The sequence below is a fragment of the Drosophila erecta genome, unplaced genomic scaffold (genome assembly GCF_003286155.1).
Source record: "Drosophila erecta strain 14021-0224.00,06,07 unplaced genomic scaffold, DereRS2 tig00000055-arrow-pilon, whole genome shotgun sequence".
Classification (NCBI taxonomy): domain Eukaryota; kingdom Metazoa; phylum Arthropoda; class Insecta; order Diptera; family Drosophilidae; genus Drosophila; species Drosophila erecta.
The window spans coordinates 6463725-6490008 of NW_020825200.1; the positions used below are offsets into that span (position 1 = coordinate 6463725).

At 42.5% G+C, this 26284-nt stretch overlaps 6 non-coding genes across 6 annotated transcripts; 1 reads left to right on the forward strand and 5 right to left on the reverse strand.

Moving 5' to 3' along the window:
• The first annotated feature begins 10485 nt into the window (after positions 1-10485).
• Positions 10486-10556, forward strand: Trnag-gcc. The gene has a single exon. It is a non-coding gene; the product is annotated as a tRNA-Gly (tRNA).
• Positions 10557-10752: 196 nt separating this feature from the next.
• On the reverse strand, positions 10753-10823 carry Trnag-gcc. Its single transcript has one exon. It is a non-coding gene; the product is annotated as a tRNA-Gly (tRNA).
• Positions 10824-11067: 244 nt separating this feature from the next.
• On the reverse strand, positions 11068-11138 carry Trnag-gcc. Its single transcript has one exon. It is a non-coding gene; the product is annotated as a tRNA-Gly (tRNA).
• Positions 11139-21880: 10742 nt separating this feature from the next.
• On the reverse strand, positions 21881-21951 carry Trnag-gcc. The gene has a single exon. It is a non-coding gene; the product is annotated as a tRNA-Gly (tRNA).
• Positions 21952-22195: 244 nt separating this feature from the next.
• Positions 22196-22266, reverse strand: Trnag-gcc. The gene has a single exon. It is a non-coding gene; the product is annotated as a tRNA-Gly (tRNA).
• Positions 22267-22357: 91 nt separating this feature from the next.
• Positions 22358-22428, reverse strand: Trnag-ccc. The gene has a single exon. It is a non-coding gene; the product is annotated as a tRNA-Gly (tRNA).
• Between the last annotated feature and the right edge of the window lie 3856 nt (positions 22429-26284).

Below are 26284 nucleotides of genomic sequence, written 5' to 3' on the forward strand. Positions count from 1 at the left end.
TGTTAATTTACGTAATAAATACGCTTGAAAATGCTGCACGCACATGCAAAATGAATTACGTTGCTGGGGAGCAGCAGCAGCAGCAACAGCAGCAGCAGCAGCAGCAACATCAACTTAACTGTCACTTGTCACAGGGACGTTGCAGGGGCCTCCCTCTGGATGTCCTGGCGGTGCTGTCGTCTCTCACATGTCAACGGGCGTCGCTTTGCTTGGCATTTTTGTGATGTGAAATGAAGCAACGAGGTGACAGCAGCAGCAGCAGCAGCGGCAGCAGCAGCAGCAGCGGCAGCAGCAGCAGCAGCGGCAGCAGCAGCAGCAGCAGCAGCAGCAGCAGCTAAAGGGGAGTCGCTGCTCCTTGCAGCGGCAGCATAAAATGAATTACTCGCGTGAACAACAAAACCTGTCAGAAGCCTGTCAGCTGTGGGGGCGACACGTGGGTGGTGCCCCATGTCGCATTTGCAATCGCCCAGTGCCGCCGATGTTGCTCGTGTGTGCTGGGTGTCGGCGCATCGCATTTGAAATCCCCGCACTCTGGAAAACACTGAACAGTTGACAGTCAGCAGTCAGGGCAGCGACAAAGTATTGCTCCCGACATTCAACGCCAGCGGCAGCGGCGGCAGCAGCGGCAGTGGCAGCAACATGTTGCCATCGCTCGCATCCATGGCCATGCATGTGAAATGTGAGTGTGCGAAATCTTTTGTGGGTCCGTGGCCGCCCATGATTATCTTACCTCAAATTGCTTGTAGCAATCATGGAAAAAGCAACGTTGCGGTTGTCAAGCACTTTGGGTCTCCCTCGTTTCATTTTTTCCCTTCCATTTTTTTTGGCCACAGCAATTTTCATTTTCGCACTCCATTATAAAGTAATTTTTTTGCATTACTTATGCCTGTCAACGTCTGGGCGCTTCTCGCCGCTTTCTTCTTCCTGTTTCCGTGGCAACGCCCCACCAACGTGTACGTGTGGGTATCCTTCTTGCTGGCAAAGATTAATATGTTGCCGCTGTGCCGCATCCTGTGCTCACTCGCTCAGCTTGCCACGTTGCCACATTGCCAGCTTGCCGCCGTTTGAACGCTCGCATGTGTGACAGTTTGCAAATGTGATTGACAACTGACACTGGCATATAAATTCAAAGCTTTCGCACACACTCACCCGTTGACAGCGTACATGGAGCAACTGCCTCCTCCTTGGAGGCATGACAAACTGACTGACTGAATGACGGACGTGCCGGAGGTCTGAACGGTCGCACTGACTCACTGACTGACTGACTGACTGACTGACGGACTGACTGCAATGCAGTTGGGTGTTGTCTCCACTCAAAAAACTCAACTCAGTTGGAGCACTGGGAAAGTAATCGCCATTCATCAGGGAAAGATCTTGGGAAAGACTTAGGGTGGTCCTGTGCACTCTGCTCAAGCAAGCAATTAATTACTTTCAATTTGCAAATTGGGTTTTATAATTTGTAAAGTCACAGAAAATCTCCAAGTCTGTTACTCCACAACTAAGTTCCAAGTTCTAAGAATATAAATTGTTAACCACGTTCCTGCAAAGAATATATGTTCTTTCTACAAAACTACGTTCTTACCAAGAATATATGTTGTTTCTCCAAAACCAAGTTCTCAGTTCTTAAAAGCATATCATATAATATATAATATAATATATAATTATATATTGTTACTCCAAAGCCAAGTTCTTACAAAGCATATATATTGTTACTCCAAAACCAAGTTCTTATAAAGCATATTAGTTTTCCTGGAAGTTCCCGTGTTTGTTGGATTGTAGTGTTATTTTTCGTCATGCAAGACGCAGAAATCATGATTAAAAGTACTCAATGCAGTACTTTACTTACTTTCCATTAGTGGAAGATGTGCCTTACCCCTAATTCGGAAGATCCCAAGCCATTTGATCGCACCGCAGCTAAGCACGATCATTAGGGTGGACCGCCAACTCCGCCAAGTCATTTCCCCAAAGTACAGGCCTCCATCTATATTTTGTTAGTTGCTTCCCGTTGCTGCTTTCAATTACCCAGCCTTGGCCCATAGAAACCAATACCAATTATCATGACAACTTCCGTTTCTCAGCTCAAATTACTGCGGCCTAATTGCTATTTAGGGCTCCTTTCGGAACGTCGAGCCGCGTAATGTCCAATTATTCAAACAAGAGACGGAGCCCATAACCGCTGACACAGCCGTCCGGGCCGCGTTTGATAATAGACTCATCAGCCATCGGTGGCCATCATCGTCGTCATCGCCGCGCAGCAGGTAGTTCCTTCTCAAGGAGGGAAACTCATTTGGCAGGGTGCACAGGGAGAAAAGAAAGCTATGGCTGCAGCTTAAAAAACCAACAGAAAACTGGTTAAAAGATACAATTATAAAGGAGGAATAAATAAAATAAACCTGGTAACTTTGCTAATCGTTCGATCGCCTGATTAATCGGCACTTCCGCAGCAATTAAAAATTCCGCAGTTCTATCGCATAGCTCATCTGTTTCTCCCTGTGCATTAGTGATGAGACTCGAACCTGTCGCTCGTGCGGACGACAAATGTCTTCAGCGGAAGTGACACAACGAAAATCCCGGGCAACCGAAAGGGGCACAAAAACGCTTGATTATAAATGGCCGATGCCGCGAAGAAAATAAAACTAATAAATTGATGTTGATCTGGCGATGCTGGCTACCGTCCCGAAGCAAAACAAACGCGCCATGACAATGACAAAATCAAGCGGCAGGGCTGACAATGATGGAAGTGACAACGACAATGGCGCTGAATGACATGGGGATGTGGATGTGATGGCACTGCAAAGGCGGAGTGTGTGGGGTGGGGGAGGGGAGGGGAGGGGAGGGTGTTGCTGGAGGAGATCCAAGGGGTCGAACAGTGGCAGCTGTTCGCTAACTCGACACTCCTGGCGTGACTTGTCAACGGGCATCACTCTGGCTGGCGTCGCGATGCTGGAGCAAGAAGATCATCATTCATGACGACGACGATGATGCGGTCTCCATCTCCGCGTCCGTCTCCATCTCCGCCTTTTGTTTATCAAATTTCAATGGGACTGGGCGACTGATGGAGGTAGTAGCTTCGTCTTTTGTGCTCGGCTGGCTCGATTTCACTGCAACTAGTGTTGGTCATACATCAGGCAAATTGGAAATGTGAAAACCGTTTATAATTCTGCCAAACATGGCTCTTTACTGCGGGTCACCATTTCGCTACATCTCCATGCCTGCGGTCAGTCTTGTTTGGTCTTCGCCAACCTGGCCACAGGAAAATTGGCCACAAGCAGCTCTCCGCTTAGCCGACAGTCAGTCAGTCAGTCAGTCAGTCAGTCAGTCAGTCAGTCAGTCAGTCAGTCGAGTCATCGATCCAGCAGCCATTCAATCATTCACTCATTTCGACTGTTGTCACTCACTCGTACTCGAGTGGCAGCAAAGGAAGAGAGGAGACGGGGCAGCAGAATCCAGGCAACCACGTTGCACGACTCCGTGGTGCGCTTCAATGAAAACAAACTGATATTTGCCTGACACTTGAGATTGATTGTCATCCATCAAGGGAGCTGCTGCTGTCGTCTGGCTGAGTGATTGAATGGCAAGGATGCGCTGTTTGCATTTCGAATTTACATGCCAGCCCCGTTCTCGATTCCAGCTCCGACTACCTACCAATCGTGGCCCTGCCCCTCAGCCTTTTGGTGTTGGCCTGAATGGATATTCAATTACGAGTCTGCTGTTTTATTTTGCTAAGCCGGCGGGGCAGTGCTACAGATCCGAAGGCTGTGGCTTTCACATTCGGTCCACAAGCGGTTTTGGCCAACGTCTGCATATTACATGACAGCCTGGACACCGTGAAGAACCGCAGAAAAGCTGAGAATCTGGCCAAGAGTCATGTGGTCAAGCAGCAGCTGTTCAGCTGCCATGTGATACCCAATTTACACGAAAGATGCTCGTTTCAGTGAAAGGTATCATTTTTATTGTGATCAATGCATTATGGCCTCGGCAAACGTACACGCATTTGTAATAAATTTCGAAGCCGTTGCGATTGCAATTGTAGCCCAATTTGTTTTAATTAAAAAATTGTTTGTGTCAGTTATTCATTGAAAACGTTGTTTTAACATGTAGTATCAATTTGCTGCAATTTATTTCCAATCAATAAGGCACTGAAATTTCAATTATTTATCAAGGCATTTGAGCAACGCACCTCAACCTTTACAACCATGTTGTAAATAACAATTTCGCATATGTGCGACCTTCTATAATATTTTTTAGTATATTACCAGAATTTCGTGTTAAATTAAGTTATTGTTTTCCCCAAATAACAAATACCAAATAACAACTCCACTAAGTCAAAGACAAACACAAATTCCCGATTGGGGCTGACACCAACCATTTTCAAATCGTCCAAGTAGCGCATAAAGAAATTGAATTCATTAAACATTAGCTTCCTGACACGATCGTCGCCGTCGCCGGTCCTCCGCCGGCAGAGACCTTAAAACATTTAGTGTCGCAATATGCAAATCCATAAATTTTGTGCCCCGACAGGCGGGGAACGTGGATGCCATGGAGGCGCTGGAGCCTCAGTCCTCGGTTGCCGGAGACAAGACATACACACGCGATAAAGAAATTCGATTAGGCATCAATTTTAAATGAGACGCATTCCCCCTGCCCCCTTGCCACGACAGGCCGCCTGCTGTGGATGCCACGTAACCTGATATGGTGACACTCGTCCATGTCGTTCACGTCGTCGTCGCGGTTGCAATCTAATTTATGACTTAATTATCAGGCCATATTTAATGTGTCCAATAAACTAGTCTACAAAATTATACCAACACGTCGTTGTTTAGGCTTTGCCGCGATCTGTGGTGCACTGAGCACAGCTGCCTTATTCCTTGTACTTCAGATGAAATATTTTGTAAAATAAAGGGAAATTTGGCCTAGTTAGCTAAGCTCCCTAAGTATAGGGATATACATTTTAATATCAGTTTGATAACTGATAAGCCCTTTCCTTTTAAGTAGCATTTAATTTAACGATTAAGCTTGCCTCATAGCTGCCACTTGAATGGGCGCAATTTCTCGCAGTGCATTGGTCAGCCTTTGCTTAATGCGTAATGGGAGCGCGGGGAACTTGAATTTCAGCAACTCCACTCGCCAACTGTCCGTGGTGTGGCCTCCTTTAATTCTGCGGCCATCAATTTGCTTTTAAATGCAACAATTTGGTTGCCATTGCGGCGGCACCACCGACAGAGTCTGCACCACGTCATCGTCATCGTCACCGCAGCGTGCAGCATTATGTTTTTTTTTTAAATACGTATTTGTTTTTATTTTGGCTGGTTGGCTTGGTTGGCTGGTTGGCTTGCTGGTTCAGCAATAAAAATTTCGTGAAGTGGCAATAAAATTCCATTTAAAATGGCAGCGATTATGTCTCAACAGACCATTAAAGTCACTCAAATGACAACTACTACTTAGGCACTCACAGCCAACACACCGCAGCACTTTCAGCATCGCCTTGGAGGCACAGCAGCATTTGTTTTGTATTTATTCCTCAGTTTCGACTTTTCTTTATTTTTTACTCCTTCTGTTGATCGTGGCTCGCTGATCGCGACATTTGATGACGGGCGCCGGACTTGGAAGTCAGCCGATTTTTTTGTGTGGGGCACAGTGGGGCACTTTTATTACCTTGGGTGGTGGCGATCCACAAGTGATCCACTTGCGTGGGCGTCTCCATAAGTTATGCGAATTAATTAATTAAGCCGAAGTGGACTTGGAAAGTTTGCCGTATTTGGTGTGACTATGATACACCTATCGAAGCTTACATTTAATTTTTTCTTTATTTGCATATACTTACCTAAATTTATTTTTTATGATTTCCTGATTTGTGCGCTACCCCAAGTACATTCGTGCTCTGTACATTCAATTACTTTTGGACCCCAGTGGCCACATCCAGCCTTTAAAAATCCAACCAAGTAGCATTTCCCCCCTACATTTTCTTGTTTGCTCAGCTGAAAAGTAGACGAAACTACCCCAGTGCGAATTTCCTGCTGATTTTGCATTTTATTATTTGACGGCAGTCTGGTTGCCACTCAGTGTGATATGCTCATTTCAGCAAACGACTTTGGCTGCTTATGGTCCGACTTCCTGGCCATTTTGGCACTGTGCACTTTTCCAGGTTATGACGTCTTTGTCGGCACGCCAGCATCGTTTAGATAAGTGAATTTCTCCTACGCAGCGGGTTGTATAATTTCTGTTGATGGGTTTAAGTTTTAATATACTTTGCAGCATTTGTATGTCCCGTGGTTAGCCAGGCTACAAAGGATGTGCCTGTGAAACCCAATACGCAAAGGATGTTTGCCCGTCCATCTGAAATTTAATGCCAAATTTTGACTTCCAAGTGGTACGAAACAAAAAAGAGCCCATAGGGGTCCCCATCCTGCGGACTCGACTCCAGTTGATCCTCATTAGTGGTCACATGTCAGCTTGACGCGCATTTGCTGTATAATTTTGTCATTCATCATTTTTCGCCCATTTCATTTTGCGCTACATGCCGAAGGACTCGTATTTCACGCTCATCCCTCTGCTCCTGTGCTCCTCTGGTTGTTTCCCGCAGAGTGGTGTCATCTTTTCCACCGTCGGATGACATGTGACAACAATGTGGAACCGTTGTCATTGTCGCTGGTAGCTGTTTTGCTGCTTTGCTGTGATCCCCGCCCAGCATTCCCCTCCAGATGTTTCCGTGCGCAGTGGATCTCTGCCCGGCTAGGTGTGATTTTCAACAAGTTCGTTCATTTTTCTGCCTCGGCTTTCCCCATTTTCCTACGCATCCCTCCAGCCGTGAGCCCTGTGATGTATTACCCAGCCAAAAACACGACGCCAAAAACTCGAGTGAGTGATGAGTGACTGAATGGGCCACACTAATGAGGGAACCGAGTGCTGGTCAGCAAATGTCAGTCGCCATGAAAATGGATGACATTCGCGTAGGTGTGTAGTTTGATTAGCCAGCAAGATTGATCGACAAGTAGAATATTTTCTGGTGTGTCTTTGTGGAAAGTAGTTGCCTATTAGGCAAATTTATTTTTGTCAACACAGGATTGAATGCTATAGTCGAGTTCCCCGACTATCAGAAACCCGTTACTCAGCTAGTGCAAACGAGAAATTTTTGAATTTCTACATCATAACATCAAAAAAATTTTAAAAAATTTGAATTTCTAAATTTGAATGCAGATTTGTAGAGAATTGCGCCAGAAACATTTAGAGGTATGCCACTTCAAAATCCGATTAAAATAAGCTGAGTTATGGAGTTTAGAACTTCAGCCTTAGGGCAATTCTTAGTTTTTTGAATTTATACAGCACCAACACATCAAAATAATTACAAAAAAATTTTCAAAAAATAAATTTCTAAATTTGAATGCAGTCTTTTAGAAAATTGTGTCAGAAACATTTAGAGGTATGCCACTTCAAAATCCGATTAAAATAAGCTGAGTTATGGAGTTTAGAACTTCAGCCTTAGGGCAATTCTTAGTTTTTTGAATTTATACAGCACCAACACATCAAAAAAATTACAAAAAAATTTTCAAAAAATAAATTTCTAAATTTGAATGCAGTCTTTTAGAAAATTGTGTCAGAAACATTTAGAGGTATGCCACTTCAAAATCCGATTAAAATAAGCTGAGTTATGGAGTTTAGAACTTCAGCCTTAGGGCAATTCTTAGTTTTTTGAATTTATACAGCACCAACACATCAAAAAAATTACAAAAAAATTTTCAAAAAATAAATTTCTAAATTTGAATGCAGTCTTTTAGAAAATTGTGTCAGAAACATTTAGAGGTATGCCACTTCAAAATCCGATTAAAATAAGCTGAGTTATGGAGTTTAGAACTTCAGCCTTAGGGCAATTCTTAATTTTTTGAATGTATACAACATCATTACATCAAAAAAATTACAAAAAAATTTTCAAAAAATAAATTTCTAAATTTGAATGCAGTCTTTTAGAAAATTGTGTCAGAAACATTTAGAGGTATGCCACTTCAAAATCCGATTAAAATAAGCTGAGTTATGGAGTTTAGAACTTCAGCCTTAGGGCAATTCTTAGTTTTTTGAATTTATACAGCACCAACACATCAAAAAAATGACAAAAAAATGTACAAAAAATAAATTTCTAAATTTGAATGCAGTCTTTTAGAGAATTGTGCCAGAAACATTTAGAGGTATGCCACTTCAAAATCCGATTAAAATAAGCTGAGTTATGGAGTTTAGAACTTCAGCCTTAGGGCAATTCTTAGTTTTTTGAATTTATACAGCACCAACACATCAAAAAAATGACAAAAAATTTTCAAAAAATAAATTTCTAAATTTGAATGCAGTCTTTTAGAAAATTGTGTCAGAAACATTTAGAGGTATGCCACTTCAAAATCCGATTAAAATAAGCTGAGTTATGGAGTTTAGAACTTCAGCCTTAGGGCAATTCTTAATTTTTTGAATGTATACAACATCATTACATCAAAAAAATTACAAAAAAATTTTCAAAAAATAAATTTCCAAATTTGAATGCAGTTTTTTAGAGAATTGCGCCAGAAACATTTAGAGGTATGCCACTTCAAAATCCGATTAAAATAAGCTGAGTTATGGAGTTTAGAACTTCAGCCTTAGGGCAATTCTTAGTTTTTTGAATTTATACAGCACCAACACATCAAAAAAATTACAAAAAAATTTTCAAAAAATATATTTCTAAATTTGAATGCAGTCTTTTAGAAAATTGTGTCAGAAACATTTAGAGGTATGCCACTTCAAAATCCGATTAAAATAAGCTGAGTTATGGAGTTTAGAACTTCAGCCTTAGGGCAATTCTTAGTTTTTTGAATTTATACAGCACCAACACATCAAAAAAATTACAAAAAAATTTTCAAAAAATAAATTTCTAAATTTGAATGCAGTCTTTTAGAAAATTGTGTCAGAAACATTTAGAGGTATGCCACTTCAAAATCCGATTAAAATAAGCTGAGTTATGGAGTTTAGAACTTCAGCCTTAGGGCAATTCTTAGTTTTTTGAATTTATACAGCACCAACACATCAAAAAAATGACAAAAAAATGTACAAAAAATAAATTTCTAAATTTGAATGCAGTCTTTTAGAGAATTGTGCCAGAAACATTTAGAGGTATGCCACTTCAAAATCCGATTAAAATAAGCTGAGTTATGGAGTTTAGAACTTCAGCCTTAGGGCAATTCTTAATTTTTTGAATTTATACAACATCATTACATCAAAAAAATTACAAAAAAATTGAAAAAAAATGAATTTCTAAATTTGAATGCAGATTTGTAGAGAATTGCGCCAGAAACATTTAGAGGTATGCCACTTGAAAATCCGATCAAAATTAGTTGAGTTATGGAGTTTAGAACTTCAGCCTTGGGGCATTTTTTAATTTTTCTCAATTTCTACAACATCATACATCAGAAAAATGACAAAAAAATTGAAAAAAAATGAATTTCTAAATTTGAATGCAGATTTGTAGAGAATTGCGCCAGAAACATTTAGAGGTATGCCACCTGAAAATCCGATCAAAATAAGTTGAGTTATGGAGTTTAGAACTTCAGCCTTGGGGCATTTTTTAATTTTTCTCAATTTCTACAACATCATACATCAGAAAAATGACAAAAAAATTTTAAAAAAATGAATTTCTAAATTTGAATGCAGATTTGTAGAGAATTGCGCCAGAAACATTTAGAGGTATGCCACTTCAAAATCCGATTAAAATAAGCTGAGTTATGGAGTTTAGAACTTCAGCCTTAGGGCAATTCTTAATTTTTTGAATTTATACAACATCGTTACATCAAAAAAATTACAAAAAAATTTTCAAAAAATAAATTTCTAAATTTGAATGCAGTCTTTTAGAAAATTGTGTCAGAAACATTTAGAGGTATGCCACTTCAAAATCCGATTAAAATAAGCTGAGTTATGGAGTTTAGAACTTCAGCCTTAGGGCAATTCTTAGTTTTTTGAATTCATACAACACCAACACATCAAAAAAATTACAGAAAAATTAAAAAAAAATAAATTTCTAAATTTGAATGCAGTCTTTTAGAAAATTGTGTCAGAAACATTTAGAGGTATGCCACTTCAAAATCCGATTAAAATAAGCTGAGTTATGGACTTTAGAACTTCAGCCTTGGGACATTTCTTAATTTTCTTGAATTTCTACTACATCATCACAAAAAGTTTTTAGCCCAATAGAAAGATCGACCCGGCCATTGATCCTGATCAAGAATATACATATATACTTGATATGGTCGTAAGGGCTGCCTTCTGCCTTTACATACTTTTCAACGAATCTAGTATACCCTTTTACTCTACTAGTAACTGGTATAATAAACATACTAAAAATGATTATAAAGCTGTAGATTTGATAATACTACTTAATATATTTATGGACATTTTAAACATTATCTTATGGTTAAAAAATATAGCAACTGATTAACCATTTTTTTGGGAAATTGCGGCATTGACAAATATGAAGCATCGGTGGTTCAGTGGTAGAATGCTCGCCTGCCACGCGGGCGGCCCGGGTTCGATTCCCGGCCGATGCATAATAATTTTTAACATTTTTAGTATTTTTTTAAACTTTTAGCTCTTTTAAAACTCTACTATAAACTACTTAAATCGTTGAAATTAGTATCTCTTATGCTACTATGCATTTGACATATGTATAGATAATAAATAATCATTAGCCAAAATAATGATAATATTTCTTGATAATATAATATAATTATTAAAATATTAATTTGCATCGGCCGGGAATCGAACCCGGGCCGCCCGCGTGGCAGGCGAGCATTCTACCACTGAACCACCGATGCTGTTGGAAAAATCAACATTTTCCGACCAAAAATTTTCCTTTTAGCAAAAAACGTGACGTGCATCTTCGCAACAAAAAACTATTTGTCATTGTGAAACCGGATTTCAAATGTAACCAACCGAAAGAGTTGGGCAAACAAACAGGTTTTAACAATCTCAATGTAATTTTATTAATGTGAGCAAATAGAGAACAAATGATTAGAATAATGCCATAATTAAAAAAATAAAATTATTAAAAATTTCGTTTGCATCGGCCGGGAATCGAACCCGGGCCGCCCGCGTGGCAGGCGAGCATTCTACCACTGAACCACCGATGCTGCTTATTTTAGTCCGCCAAAATACTGAAAATTAACTTCAGGTCAAACGAATTCATGTATGTGGATACAAAAATCGACAAGAGATTATAGATTATATGATCAACTTAAGCTGTTAGTTTTTGAGATGGTCTGCAAGAATTCAAAAGAACGACAAGGAATACTAAAATATAACATTTCACTTTCCAGAATTCCCAGGATATCCCAACGTGAAAGACGAGCACCACTGACAGCCGTCTATTAACTTCTGTGAACTCAAACATCCGAGAGCCTATTAGCAACCAGAGCTCAACTACTCATGAACGCAAACAAACAAAGCTCTCAGGATTCGCAGGCATCAGGAGACCCCATAATTAAGGTAACCTGAGCTAATTTTCCGAGCACACCACACCGCGACAGACAACAATTGTCGCCAGATTTGGAACCATTCCTGCCAAACAACCCTTCCAGGCAGGATGTCCATCATCTGACAAGCCCAGCCCAACCCTTTGTGTCTTTGTGGGCCCGTTGACAAGCGTTGAAAAATATCAAATTTCATGCAATTTCAATGTGAAGTGGTGGCAGGAGTTGCGCAGAGCAGGACCAAAAGAAAGCCAACCAGCACCAAAAAGGAAACTCAAGCTTTCCGACTCATTAATACCACTTATATTACAAATAATAGTGAAGAATATTTTAATAATACTTTTAAAATGTAGTGCTTTTAATTTTGAATTGAAAGTTTCAATACTATAAACTCTGTAAGAAAATGTATCTAGCTGTGGATTATACACTATCTTCAACCCTTTTGAGCAGATGTGCTAGTGCGATATACTCCTTTCCCCGCTGATTACAGGGTACCATGAAAGAGACGCGGCCCGGGAATTGAGGGAAATATGACGACGGTTTTTGAGTGACAGCAGCGCGGCAACACCTAATTCAATTTAACAATTCATTTATCATAATCAGGCATCAAGCCGTTGTCACTCACAATTACGATCAAGCCGTACTGAAGGCCGAGCAGAAAAGGCCAACAAAAGGCTGCCACGCCACCTCCCCTCGCAATCTTTTCGCAGCGCCTGATTGCCCCGCGCTACTCGTCTTACTCTTCCTGCCTCCTGTTTCTGCCCCATTGTCCTTCGGCTCCTCGGTCTTCCTGTCTCAGTCTGAGTCTCTTTCTCAGTCTCAGTCGCTTCCTGCCAGACTGCCTGGAACTCGCTATCTGTCACTTGGCTGCCAGCGGTGCAACGCAGCACGAAGTCCAACCAGTCGGCGGCGCAACAGCCAACAACTCATTGTCAGTTAAATGTTGAGAGCTACTCACATTTTAAATGAGACAACAGCGAAACAGCTGCGAAAACCCCGACGAGCTTCAGGACTCGGGAGAATATGGAGAAAATTCAGAAAACACAGTCGAACCCTGGCAGCTACCAAAAAGTTACGATCTCCTTCAAAGAAAGGCGATTAAACCTGCACTTCAGCTGAAAACTTATCCTTTGCTTGTGGAGCAAAGGGTTATACTAGATTCGTTGACTCGTATGCAAATTTCTTTGTTACCTACCACTGAGAAGTACGAACAGGAGCTATGTGCACCATTCTGCAAGTGGCAAGATACTCTAGACCATCGCGAAGTGGAGCTACCTGCCACATTTTAGATAAGCCCAAATGAAAACGAAACTTTTAGCGGTGGTCCAGTTTGGGCAACTGGTAAATATTCGTCGAAAATATCCTCGTGTCTTTGCTGTACGTAAGCCAACAACATGTGCATATTACATATTCCGTGTTGCATTTCTCTTTGCTCAGCTGCCACTTCCACTGGCCATTAATTTAACGGCCAACGGCAGTGACAGAACAGAGGCAGCACCCATGCTGCCCCTTCTGTTACGTTGCTGCGTTACGTTACGTTAGCGTGCCCCCACCCCAACGGGCGTTGTGTGGCACTATCTGTTTGGCCCGCAGTCACACAACACCCCCTCTTCGAGCCCTTTTCGAGCTGTCAGCCAACAATGCTTTCGCTGTCAGAAGCAGCAGAGTTGTTGCCGTTGCAGTTGCTGCTGCTGCTGCTGTGCAATTTGTTATACGTTGCACTGTGGATTTTTATAACAATTTCTACCATATTTTTTCACCCGAGGGAGGGGCACATGAGGATGGTCACATGTCAACAGCAACGATGCATTCTGACAGCCCAATGACATTTTCTACATTTTCGTAAATTGCTTCGATTTGTTTGGGGGCCCTTGGCGTCGTTGGGTGTGTTATGTGACCGAAGGCAAAATGGGTCCCTACTGCGTTGTGCAATGCAACTTGGCAACATGGCTATGTGGCAAGGATGCGATGGCCACGTGAACGTATTTAGTTATATAGATTTTTTTCCGTAAGCTCGCAAATGGAGAAGCTGTAGCCAAAACTACGACTGCATTTTGTACTCAATCAATTTTACGTCTACACATTTTGCTGACTCTTTCATCACTATGGACAGCAAACTGCATTCCCCTCGATGTTTTTATTATGGCCATAAATTTTCATTAAAGCAGATATGTTGTATATTAACGTGTACAGTTTGCTTTCATGTTGATTTGATTTGATTGCTTTTCGGAATGTGTATTTGTATTTTTATAAATATCAGCTGGCGTTTATAATGATCTACACGCGCCCACCACATTAACCCCATTGCGAGCATTTGTTTTTGGCCATAAAATATGAGCCAACTCGGCACTTAATTCTCAACGAAGCATTCTGTGCCACAGCCCCATGCACTGAAATACAGGCTGTAAAAACCATGTTGAATGCATTCTAAAAATACAGTTTGAACTTTAAATAGTTCCCAAGAAGGCAAAAGTGCGCTGAGTATCCCGTTCATGTTTGTTGACCGTTATTGCCATTGCAGGATATGTACTAATTTCCGCTCAGTGCACACAGCATATATGCAACAATGTTGCCCACAATTGTGTTTGCCACTTGCCTCTGAGGCGGAGAGCTTGTGCCAAAATGAATGGACCATAAAGCAAAGACACAATAAACGCAACTCGCGCGATTAGCAAAATAACTCTAGGATGTCCGACTGCAGTACGAGTAATACTCTGTGCAGTACCTTGGGAAGTGCACTATTTAATAATAATATTTATGCATGGCCATGCCGTCAGACTAATTGACTCATAAATTAGCCAAAGGACCGGACCCCTCCACCACCAGTTTCTCCTTTATAAAATCTTGACAAATTCACCCGCATGTCTGTGACACTTGGACATCAAGCACGGGGTCTGAGAAATCATGATGGGAACTGCGACAGACGGACAGTGACACAAAGTGCATTTGACAAATGACATTTCACAGACTGCCAGACACACAATCCTGGGGTGGATATTCAAGGGAAGGCCCACATTCCGGGCCCCATCGCAGCCAAAGTGTTTTTAAGTGAATTAGTTTCTCTGATTTTTTGCCCGAAGTACTCTATAGTGGGGTATCGCAATTACCGAGTGGTAGTTCTCGAATTAATCCAATTTAGAGCCCAAAATTTTAGGTAGCAAATGTGTTTACCCAGCTCCTAATGAAATATATTTTTTGAAGTCTCTAAATATGAGATGCTCCCTTTGAGGTGGCTTATTAGAGCGCAGTACTTTGCGATTGTGTGCATTTCTGCCTCGAGAAATGCGTATTTATGTCTTATTTTTAGGAAGTATTCAGTTTTTCGTCAGTTTTCATTCCTTTATAAGCTTTACATCGTTCAGCGATTCGCGTTGCCATCAGCGTCTTCTTCGCCCAAAAGAAGATCTCAATTTCCACTTCAATTTGTCTGCTGTCACTGGTAATTGAGTTCAATTTACAATAATGTGCTCTGACGTTTGTGCGGCTGAGCGCCAGCTGGGGGGCTGGGGCATCCACGCGGTGGAGCGGGCGGAGTGGCAAGTGTACGAGTGTCTTGCGAGTGCAATTTGTACCCGCTGACTCCGGGCTCCCGACTTCCAACTGGCAACTCCTTACTCTCCTTACTCTGATCCCGACCGCTGGGATCCTGGAGTGGGCGGGCATCTCTTTGGGGTCAGTGGTGGTCAGGGAGTTCAACAGTTGCCAATCGAGGGGGCGTGCCCGTCGGAGGGGAATGGAGTGGAAGTTGTAATTGATGCCCCGGATATTGATGGCACTTAGTGGATTTGAAGTGGTTTGCATTTCTGGCGCAGTTGTGTTTCATCCATGTCTGGACAGCAACTTGATCCAACGAAAACCAAATTGATTATGATGCGTTTTCAGTAATCAATAATGTTTTTGCAGTATTTATTTCACATTCTATAGGCGTTCAATTGCGGGCCATCCTGTTGACTGAAGCGGGCTTAGTGGACTTCAATCGCAACGTTTCCTGTTTCCTAGACGCCAAGTAATAAACCCTTTGTTGCCTGCGAGTCCTTGCCCACTTTATAGAGGGGGCGCAGTTTTTGCAAACTTTTCGAATAAAGCCAAGGAATACAGGGTGGGACTGCTGAGCTGGTTTCGGGTTCAGGCACAGGGCATAATAAATCTTTTTAACGAAAACAATAAATCGCATTTCACGCATACTCTGGCACGGCGCAAACACTCAGGCAGCAGAGGAGGGCGGCCAAAAATAATAATGGCAAGACCTAGTAACGTAACGGCTGGCAGAAGAGAAGCCAACCTGAGTTGGGCTAAGAGCAGCAAGGTAAACCCTTTGCCCCAAGAAAACTGTAGAATTTATGCATTGGGTGGCGGAGTTCGCGCCGAAAGACAACGCAAACCCATGGGCCAAGTAATTTCTCAGCGCAAAGCAGTCAACGAGTTTCCTCTTTGGAGAAAAAAGCACAGTGCAATTTTCATGCCCTTGGACAGGGTCCAACTAATTTTTCAAAGCTTGTGACTAACCGAGAACACTTAAATGATTTTAAGTGCGTCTGGCGGTGTATGCCCCGCTTATATTAAATATTATAAATCGGCAAATATTTCGAGCTTGAAAAATGCGCCGAAAATACTTAGCCATCTAGAGGTATTTCTTGTTAGGGTACGAGGTATTCCCAAAAGCGTGTGTGCCTGTCACTTGAGATTTTGTACCTATCCACATGTGTGTGCGTGTGCGTGTGCGTGTGTGTGTGGCAGCTAGCCAGTGTGAGTGTGATTACACCTACTTGAAGTCATATATCTTTCACTTTGCGCTTTCAACAGTTTGTGACGTCGCCCCCGTCTACACATTTATCCCACACTCCACTCGAGGGGGCGGTTAACAAAAGCTCTTTGATATACCGCCACCAACTCGACGCGAGTCGACTTTCGAGACATGCTACCAACACTTCAGCCCTATATGTATAGCCAAACCCGTACTTCGGTATAGTCTCGCCTCATTTGCTGCTGCTGCCGCCTCTGCCCGAAAAGCTCAGAAGTGGGCATGTCAGCGAAAATCACCGTAAATTTTCCGCATTGTTTAAAATTTATTACACTTTCAGATTTGCCAGCGAACCGAACCACAGCAGCGTGGGGCAAACGATGCCTGAATGTGGGGGTGTTGGGGGCGAGGAAGTCGTTTGGGGCACGCCCTTTGTTTGCCGGGGTTTCGCCGGGGCCGCCTGCTATCTCTGACATGTTGCTGTCTAATAAGTGTAACCAGTAATTTTCTTATCACGTAAACTGGCTCATGTAGCTGCCACCTTTGGTGTCGTGGAGCGAGAACGTTAATTTGAATATTTTAAACTTTAAAAACAATAGCCTTAATCGCGCGTTTATGGGTAATTTAAAACAAAATCGTTGCAGATGGAGCAATTGTAATTATAGGTCCTATAAACTACATTTATATTTGGGGACATTAATTAGTAATGTATATTGCAGTGCTTTTTTAGAACTTCCTGTTTCGGGTAATAATTCAGCATGGGCATTCAGCGTTTTAAGCACTAAACTAACACATCGGAAACATAAATATTAAACTAAATACTAATGCACCAATGTTATCCCATAAGCCAGCGGAATATAATGTATGCATAATTTTCGGCTAATCCATATTTCATGTACGACAACTGCACTGGCTTTTGAAAAATCTCTGCGTTATCAAAAACATCCTGTTTTTGCGGAAAGCCCATTTATAATATATATACTCTCATGTAGTGCCCCTCGCTGCGAGTATCTAATAGATACGGGTAAACAAAAAAGTGATGCCAGAACCAAACTCGAAATTCGAGTCTAAGCTCTGACTGCATCCGCTTGTAAATCATATTAAAATATTTATGCTGCCCCCAAGGTCCTCCGATGTGCCCCGTTGTTGCTTTATTTTTTGTCGCTTGGCTTTCACATTTTGTGGGGCCACCGATAAATTGTGAACAAATGACATTATGCACATGTGCAGCGGTATCTGTGTGTGTGCGGTTTATTTAGTGCATTTAGATAAAGCGAGCGAAAATGTCAACTTTTGCGACTATTTTTCGTGTTTGTAAGTTTGTCGGGACTGACACTGCAACACTGCCACAGTGCCACAGCGCTACTGCAACTGGCTGCAATTATCGTGCAACAAATCATGGCAACAGTGGTTATTGTTGCTGCCACCGCTGTAGTTTATGGCATTAGTTGTGTTAATTTATGTCCCATTTATGAAATATTTACAAATTTTTCAGCTATTATTGTTGTGGCGCAGATTTCGCACACCCACTCTTGCCACCTATTGTGCCTTATCGCAATGGAGCAAAATAAAATATTTTATAAACCATTTTTCAGCTCAATTCAGTGGGGATCGGTTCGGTTGTATTCCGCTTCGGTTGGCTTATTTATGAGATTTTTGGATGCCTGCCCTCTGTGACCTCCGCCGGATGTTTAGTCGCTGTAACTTTTGTTTTGTTGCCTGCCACCGGAGGTTGGGACTTATAATATTTATTATAATTATGCACACGGCTTGGCAATTAATTTATGTAATGACGGTTAAAGAGTGGGCTGGTTCCATTGAATGGCTAGGCTAAGCAGGTGTAATTAGTCCTAAAACCGGTGCCTGAATAATTGATATCATAGCCTAAAACTGTAGCGATGGCAAGGATGGAAAGGAGAGATGTTTATTTCAAAACGTAATCGCATTCCAGTTGAAGCACTTAATAGTTGCTATTACGCATGGAAATGTTATGAAATATTTAATCGGCATTGACTGCAGTAATTTCTATAAATATGAGCGCTAAGCCTTGAAAACTGTTCATGGGGCTTGCTAACTTAAAACTGAGTACTTATTCGTACTTCGACTTACGAGAATAGTGGTTATAACATATTCTAGATAATCACCTGACCTGAAGGGTGTCATTTTTCATATCGAAAACACATTTTGAATTTATCTTCCAACCCAACTTATCCAGATGTGGCAAGAGCAGAGCCAATGTCACAACAATCTCCAATCTCCATTCGATTCCCAGCACAATTGCTGTTGATTAAGATGCTGATGGTGCCCCAGGCCACATCGCTCTCCGTTTGTAAATGTTGCTGTTGTGTAAATGTTTGTGTTATTGATTAATTACATTTACAACAATCAAAGTTCATTGAGTGATACCAATCAAAACAACGCCAGCGAACAACATTGGATGCAGTGCGATGCAATGAATCTTCGAGTGGAAGCTGAAGTTGGGGGCAAATGGGCACGGAGCGATCGGAATGGCTGACTGAATGACTGGATGACTGGATGACTGAGTGACTGAGTGACTGAGTGACTGAATGACTGAGTGAGTGACTGAACGAGCGAAGAACATGTCTAATGTGCTTGTGGTGTTGCCCCTTGCTGGCTGATTGCCGCATGTTCGGCTTGTCGCTGCTTGTACGGCATTTGTCTGTTTTGGGCTCCGCGTTGCTTTGATCTTGTTTCTTTCTCCTTTTTTCACTTTTTTTTTTGTTTTTTTGATCTTCACTCGCTTTGATTGATCAATTAAATTCATTTGTAAACAACTTCTTGCCGACGATGATGCGGCATAAAGAGTACAGATGTATTCCCCTGCAGCGGAAGACGGCGTCCTCAAAGAGCGGGGAAGATTTATTTGGTTTTCTATATTTACGCGGGAGTCGGTCGATCTGCTGGCCGGTTAAAGCCACAACAAACACATCCCGCTGATAATAATTACCAGATGATTTGGCCTATCTGGATAAATTGGTTTTGCTGCCTTGGGTTGCAACTCGTAACAGGAATTTGTGAATTTGATTGATGTAGAAGAAGCCTTCGGTTCATAATCATCGGTTGAGAATCTCATGTGCAGATGTATGCTGATTTATTTTCATTTAAATATTTTTCGTAGATTTTCCGCTCCTAACTAAGCATTTTAGTTTGGAAGTTCTGCCAGATTTACTCAGTAATTTCTGCCATGGCGTTGGCCATGTACTGCTAGTTTATCGTACATTTTTATAGCTGTCAGTGCGTTGGCTGTCAAGTGTCAGAAACATTTGCAGCTTGCAACGCGCCAAATGCAAAATGCAAATGCACTTACGAACGTCTCTCGCCAAATGCCTGACAATGACAAGCCAAGAGAAGATATGTATGTACGACATGTATGTACGCTATGTACGTATGAAAAGTGTACGTACTGGCTCGACGGATTTGCATTGTTCGCCAGATATGTATTACACCAGTCACAGGCAGTCAGCATAACAGCAGTTGGGTTACAAAAGTTCCTCGTGTTCGGTGCTCGAGCAGGGGCACACACATGAGTAACCCACCAACTGGCTGGCTGACTGACTGAACACGTAGATATAGTACATAATGATGATAGTGGCGGTGCCATGGGGTTGATGATGCTCTGACATTGCCTGACGCCTTGATTAAACTGTCATTTAACTTCATTTATTTTGACACAAAACTGACAAGAGACCCCCATTCTAAGTGGCAGCTTATTCAATTTCGCACACCCGTCAGCGAACAAAGAGTATTCAATAAAATAATATGAAATACTATTTATTATGTAGTTCGCAGACGTATTCCATATGCAGTTCTCGATGCGGTCATCAGCACGACTGATAGATTGCATATTCAAATGGGCTACCCGATCCCAAAGTAACAAATCAATTCCACTTATCCGCAAGTCATCCCGAGAGGAGGCAACTCATTTATGCTAAATAACAAGTGATTAAAGTTTCTTTTTGCGCCGATATAAAGCTGTCACTAAACATAAATTACAATATGTCAGTCTCGAGAACCTTTGACTTTTATTAATGTAAACATGAAAAGCAACACGCACGCCGAACCTCCGAACGAGCGCACAACAGCTACAACATGCTGACACTGAAAGCCGAGATAAGTTACCCAGTCACACACACTGGTCCCGGGCCCCGTCCATATAGCCCAGACCCAGACCCAGACCCAGACCTAAAAACCCCAACTACCAAGCCGGGCTCCACTCGGAACCAGCGCTGACAGGCAAAAGTTTTGTCCAGGGGACGAGCTGTGTGCTTGTTATTAAGGAACCCGGTGTGCAGCGGCGCAAAGAAGATGCAACACTTGAGGCTGGCTAGGATTGGATTATGGTATACTACGGTGAAGTACAGGCTTCACTTCTGCTCTTGGCTGGGTTACAATATTATAAACAGGTCACCTTATTGGTCGCTTACCTTATTGATCTCTTATTTTATTTTTTATGTCACAAAGGAGTTGGAAACTCTAAAGCTTTTAAAAAGCATTTGCAAATGAATAGGTTTTCAAAGTATAAGGACAAATCATCTTATGAAAGTCGTACAATTATTTTTCATATCCACGTGTTTTACTGTACTATAACAGGCCCGCCCCGCCCCGCCAGTTTTGCATTCATCTGGCCATAGCTCCGTACACCGTCCTGGGCTTTTGTGTGTTTGCGCTCACTTAGCGATCATATCATTTTGACATGCTCGTGTGTTTAAGCTGTCAAATTGCCTGCTGTCTACGGCTGCTGTCTGCGATAGCTTGTGGCTCCCTCTCTGTCTTCATCTCCATCTCCATCTCGCTCTGGCGGAGCCTTAACTATCTTTTCGCTTTACATGGACTAGGCGCGCACTGCTCGGGGCCCCGGTTGTCTATTTGTATCTGGACAGGCACTTCGGTCGGCCTCATGCCTCCTTAAGTTGACGTGTTACGCTGTCAGCATGGAGAAAACCTCAATTTCAAACTGTCAGTTTATATGTCAGCTCCAACTGACAGTTCTCCATGTTGTCGCCGTCTCTCTCTTTCTCTCTCGCCGATTCGTCTCGTTTCTTTCGTTGGGTTACGTGGTTTGGCGTGCGCTGGCTTTGGCTTTTCCACGGACTCGGATTCAGATACAAAGCCAGCGACAGCGACAGATACTTAGATGGGCATTTGAATAATGCGCACACAAGTCTGGCTTACAAGAGGGGCTTGCTTGGGGATACTATACTGCTTAAGGCTGCCCATTTGGCCATGATCCTAACTCTATTCATGGTGCGCGCCTTCTTCAGGGGAAACAACTCAACTCGACTCATTCGGACTGCTGTCTGCAAGGTGAATGGGCAAGAGATACGGATGCGAGTACCAGTCCGCGGAATCAAGTGATCGTTTCCCAACTGATGTTTGATTAAGTTTTACAACCATGATTCCTGGAAGTTTGCCGACTTTTTAAGTAGCTACGTAGTTGTACAGCCGATGCTACTGTACTGATTAACTTTTTAAGCGGATTTCGGGATAATACTTTATAAAAAGATACTATAACAGACATAAGTTTTGTTGAAAATAAGCTTTGAGGGTAAAAGTATTGTATTGACCTAACAAAAACAACATGCACCAAAGTAAAGTTAGCATTGAGAAGACGCTTTCAAAGTAGAAGATCAAAAAGGATATTTGCATCGGCCGGGAATCGAACCCGGGCCGCCCGCGTGGCAGGCGAGCATTCTACCACTGAACCACCGATGCTGTTAGTTAAATAGATTTTTCCTGCATAAAATTTTCCTATTGGCGAAAAAGTTGGCGAACATCTTTGCAAATGGCCAAATGATGGTAAAACCGGCTTTCACATGAAAAAGTTATATTAGGAACAGCAAACCGGATTGAAAATACCTAATCGTGCAGTATATATGTTAATATGTATATAGGATTATTTTGGAGAAATTTAAAATATTTTTTGTAATAAAAGTATGGAACTTAAAAAAAAGTCGTATGCATCGGCCGGGAATCGAACCCGGGCCGCCCGCGTGGCAGGCGAGCATTCTACCACTGAACCACCGATGCTTCATATTTCGTTGCGTCAAAATTTCCAAATAAAAGCGACAACTGGGTTTACGATTTTCCCAAATCCTAAAAGAAAATAAAAATATAAGCATGCATCGACCGGGAATCGAACCCGGACCACCCGCGTGGGAGGCGGGCATTCTACCATTGAACCATCGATGCTGCAGTGACGAGTCGAAAAAAACTAGCAAACATGAACAGCTTTTACGATCCTTGGCCTATTTCATTGTAATTCAAAATGAAAGGTTTTGAACTCCTTTCCGCGAAAGATGTTTTCAAATTTCTGCCTGAGTTAATAAACTCCTAAAGTACAAAGCTGGCCTTCTCCACCTGAGAGACAAACCCTTTCTCAGGCAGGGACAGTTACCTGGCCGTGTTCTCCAGCGATAAATAAAGTTGTGAACATTGGCCCGATTTGTTTGTGGGTAGGTTCGCCGTTCGGTTCGCTTGGCAAGGTATCGCCATTCCCATACCCGCGTTCTTCTGGCTGCCGCAGTGCCTCCTCCCCATCCACCGACCCCATAACCATGCCCATACCATCCATCCTGATCCGAGCCTTGGCTTTGTCGGCCCTGTCGTTCGTTGCACTGCGTCGGACACAAAAGATTTACGATTATGGCGCGACTATTAAAAAGTTTCGCCTCTCGCACACCTCCGCCACCGCTGCTCCGCATCTCTCACTCAAGCCCACATCCGAAGTCAAAATATTGTGTAAAAAATAAAAACAAAAAATATAAAAATAAAAGGCCCAGAAACAGAGTGGGGGCCTGGTTTGCAGCCGGCTCTCTGGATCGATTAATTATGTGCGGAATTTGGTTTATTGAGTACGAACCGCCTTTAAATTGTCTAAAAGACCCGGAGAGCTGTCAGGGCATGTTCATTCGTTTCGGGGAGCGATCACAGATCGCCGATCGGAAAACGGAGGAGGACGGAGAACGGGTTTCAACGGCTGACTACGCCTGTAATTTATGAGTTTAACTATAATTTTTAACATTTACGCTGCGCCTGCGTGCGCTTGCAATATGACAATTTTACTGTGCCACAAGGAGCACTACGAAGGGAGTATACATATATACATATATTTAGTCAGGAGTCCAATGGACTCGGGATCGGAGAGATCGGGGGACAGGTCATATTTGGACTCTGCATGGACAGCTGGTCAATTGAGTTGGCCCGAATGTCGGCGTGTTGGCGGTGAAACCATTTTGTTGTTTTCGATTAGACTGTTAAGTTGTCAAGCTGAAATTGATTTGTAGCCACTGGCCGGCCTCTTTTAAATTGCTCAAATTAATGTTGCACAAGGTGTTGCCTTCGCTGAGGTTACAGCCAACCGCCAAAAGCCAACAGCCAACTCTGGCTGCTCAGCCAACTGGATGCTGATCGTAAATCGATCTGGCTAACCATGTGCCGCTTGCCAATGGGTGTTATGACTGCTGTTAGATGCCGGACTAATCGCGGTTTTGTACGAGTGTCCAAGCCTTAATCGATACTGATTGTCGTGAACTATTTGCCAGTTAAAGTGTAGCTGGTTTGCTTTGGCACACTCGTGCTGTTTTTGAAGCCAGCAGCTAATGGCACTTCCATAGGCCTCATTTCCGATTTCGCAATTTAAAGCCGCTTCAGCCACTGCTTAGGCAAAAATTCCTCGCAAAGTGATGGTAAGTACATTTATTATTTGCTAAAATATACAAGTTTCGATTCATAATCGATACAGTTTAAGAGAAGAAGGCTTATTGACGGATTGAAAAGCACTCCGTTGATATAGTCTTCCGATAGTTTCTTGTTCAGACTGAACTTATCTGAAACTTCTCCTTTCACTGGAGCCTGATCCGCTATCTTGGTGCCGAATCCATGAAGAGAACCCTCCACAAAGTCCAGCGCAACTGCTGTGATTGCATTTGATGAGCTGAGTATTATAATGCTATAAAGTTCTCCAGTGGTTATTTTTCCAGTTTGATATGAGTGATTGACACATAACACTCGGCTGGCAATGATGTAACCGCGCTGTTGGGAACAAGTGCTTAATCGACTTATAGCGTGATTTCCGAACGCGATTGCAAGCCACTATAAATCCCAATTAATTGTCATTCTCATTATGTGCTGGTTATCTGATAAACCAAATATTCGTTGCGATGGCGACACTCGTGGGGTGACCATCATGGCCGGCCCGACTAATCATTTTCAAAATCCACTCCGATTAGGCGTTATGCACACGTCCACTAATCCACTAAGGTTTCCAGCTCACTGATCTGTGCATTTTGCTGGGGCAGCAAGAAGGGGGTGGTGCGTGGAAGGCAGTTTCCAGTAACCAACCAACCAACCAACCAACCAACTAACTGACTGACTGGCTGACAGTCAGATTCGGTCTCTATCCGCCGGATCTGGCTTCAAAGGAGTGTGCGTCGCCTTAGACGGCAGTGGATTTGGATGGCTGCCACGCCCAGTACTTGATGCGGTGCTCCAAGTGGCGGACTATAATCTGACATTTAATTAATAATAAAGTTGACAGTTTGTTTTGAGTGACTGTGACAGTTTTAATTGAGATTTGTTCTCCAAATGCCCTGCACGCCGCGCAGTAGAGCTTATGCCTTTCGCACGTGCAGATAACAGTCATTTTGGACAGTTATTAATATAAAAGATGATTTGCTTTGGTTTACTACAAGTCGGTGACATGGGTAGTTATTATTTCAGTTCTAGATTGAAACAGACTTAAACGAAAGGCTGAAGCATCTGCATAGATATTGCATAGTTGCAGCGAGCTGGTTCGCTGCCACTCGATCCTCATTTTTGGCCACTTGTAGTTGGACAGCGACAAATGACCAGCGCTATCTGCCTTTGATCTTCAAGTGCCTCAATCTTGGCCCCAACCCGAACCACTAATTACTGGGCTGTGCAGGGCATTCGAACGGACTTGATATTCGAGGCGAGCGGTGAGAGTCAGTGAGTGAATGGGCACCCACCAGCGTCAACGAGGTGCCACTCAGAGAAGTCCAAACCACTTAAGTGCCTTGTGGGCCAAGAGGGGGTATTTCCAGCCAAAAAAATAAAACACAAAAACGAAATGGGCTTTCGGCTTTTGTGAGTGTAGTCAGGTCGATTGAGAGGCGATTAGCGAACAAAACAGAAGTGGCATGTTGTGATGATGATCAGCCGGCACGTCGGATTGCCAGCAATCAAATCTGAATGGTGTGGGGGCTTCTCGTGGTCAACGGGGGAGCTCCGTAAGCTAGACACGCGTAAAAACGCTCCCCACCAAAATGACTTTTCAATTGAGTTGTTAAGCTGTCTGATGACGGTTGTCAAGTCCCCCCTGCCACCATTGCCACCATTGCCACCAATGCCGCTACATTCGCCATGTGGCAAATGCTTGCGCGATAATTGAGTTTTATGATTGACACGACAACTTTGCTTTTTAAATTGACATAAATTTCAATATGTCGCATACAAAAGCGAGGAACGCAACGGCGAGTTAAGCGAACCCAAAACCGATCTATCTATGTATCTGCGCCTGCCCCACAATATTCTGCCAGGGCGATAAATTGTGCAATAAATTTCAATTACTGCTATTCCGCCCGGCAAAGCGCCCATAGAATCCAAACCAGCTCTCGACCAAAAACCCATATAAACTATTTAAGTGAAGCCGAAAAAAATGCGGAAAAATGAATGTGGAAAATGGAAGGCGAAACAAGAAATATGCGACACACAAATTGTGATAAATTTTATGTTAAAGTGCATGAAATTATATGGCGACACATTTGGTCACTCATAAATTTTATTTAAACAATTTACAATTGTCATTCGAGAATTGCTTGTCGCAATTGTTGTTGCAATAGCAATTGTTGTTCTTCTCGTTGGCTTCGCAGTAAGCGAGTGGCCAGTGCCTTTGTTGTTGGGCCATAGTTTATGTTGTTGCTTGTGTGCGGCTTTGGGCTGCGAATTATTTATGTTTTATTGTCAGTTGGAGGTTATTATATTGCCATATTGCAGCACGTTAGCGCTACAAACATAAAAAGCCAAT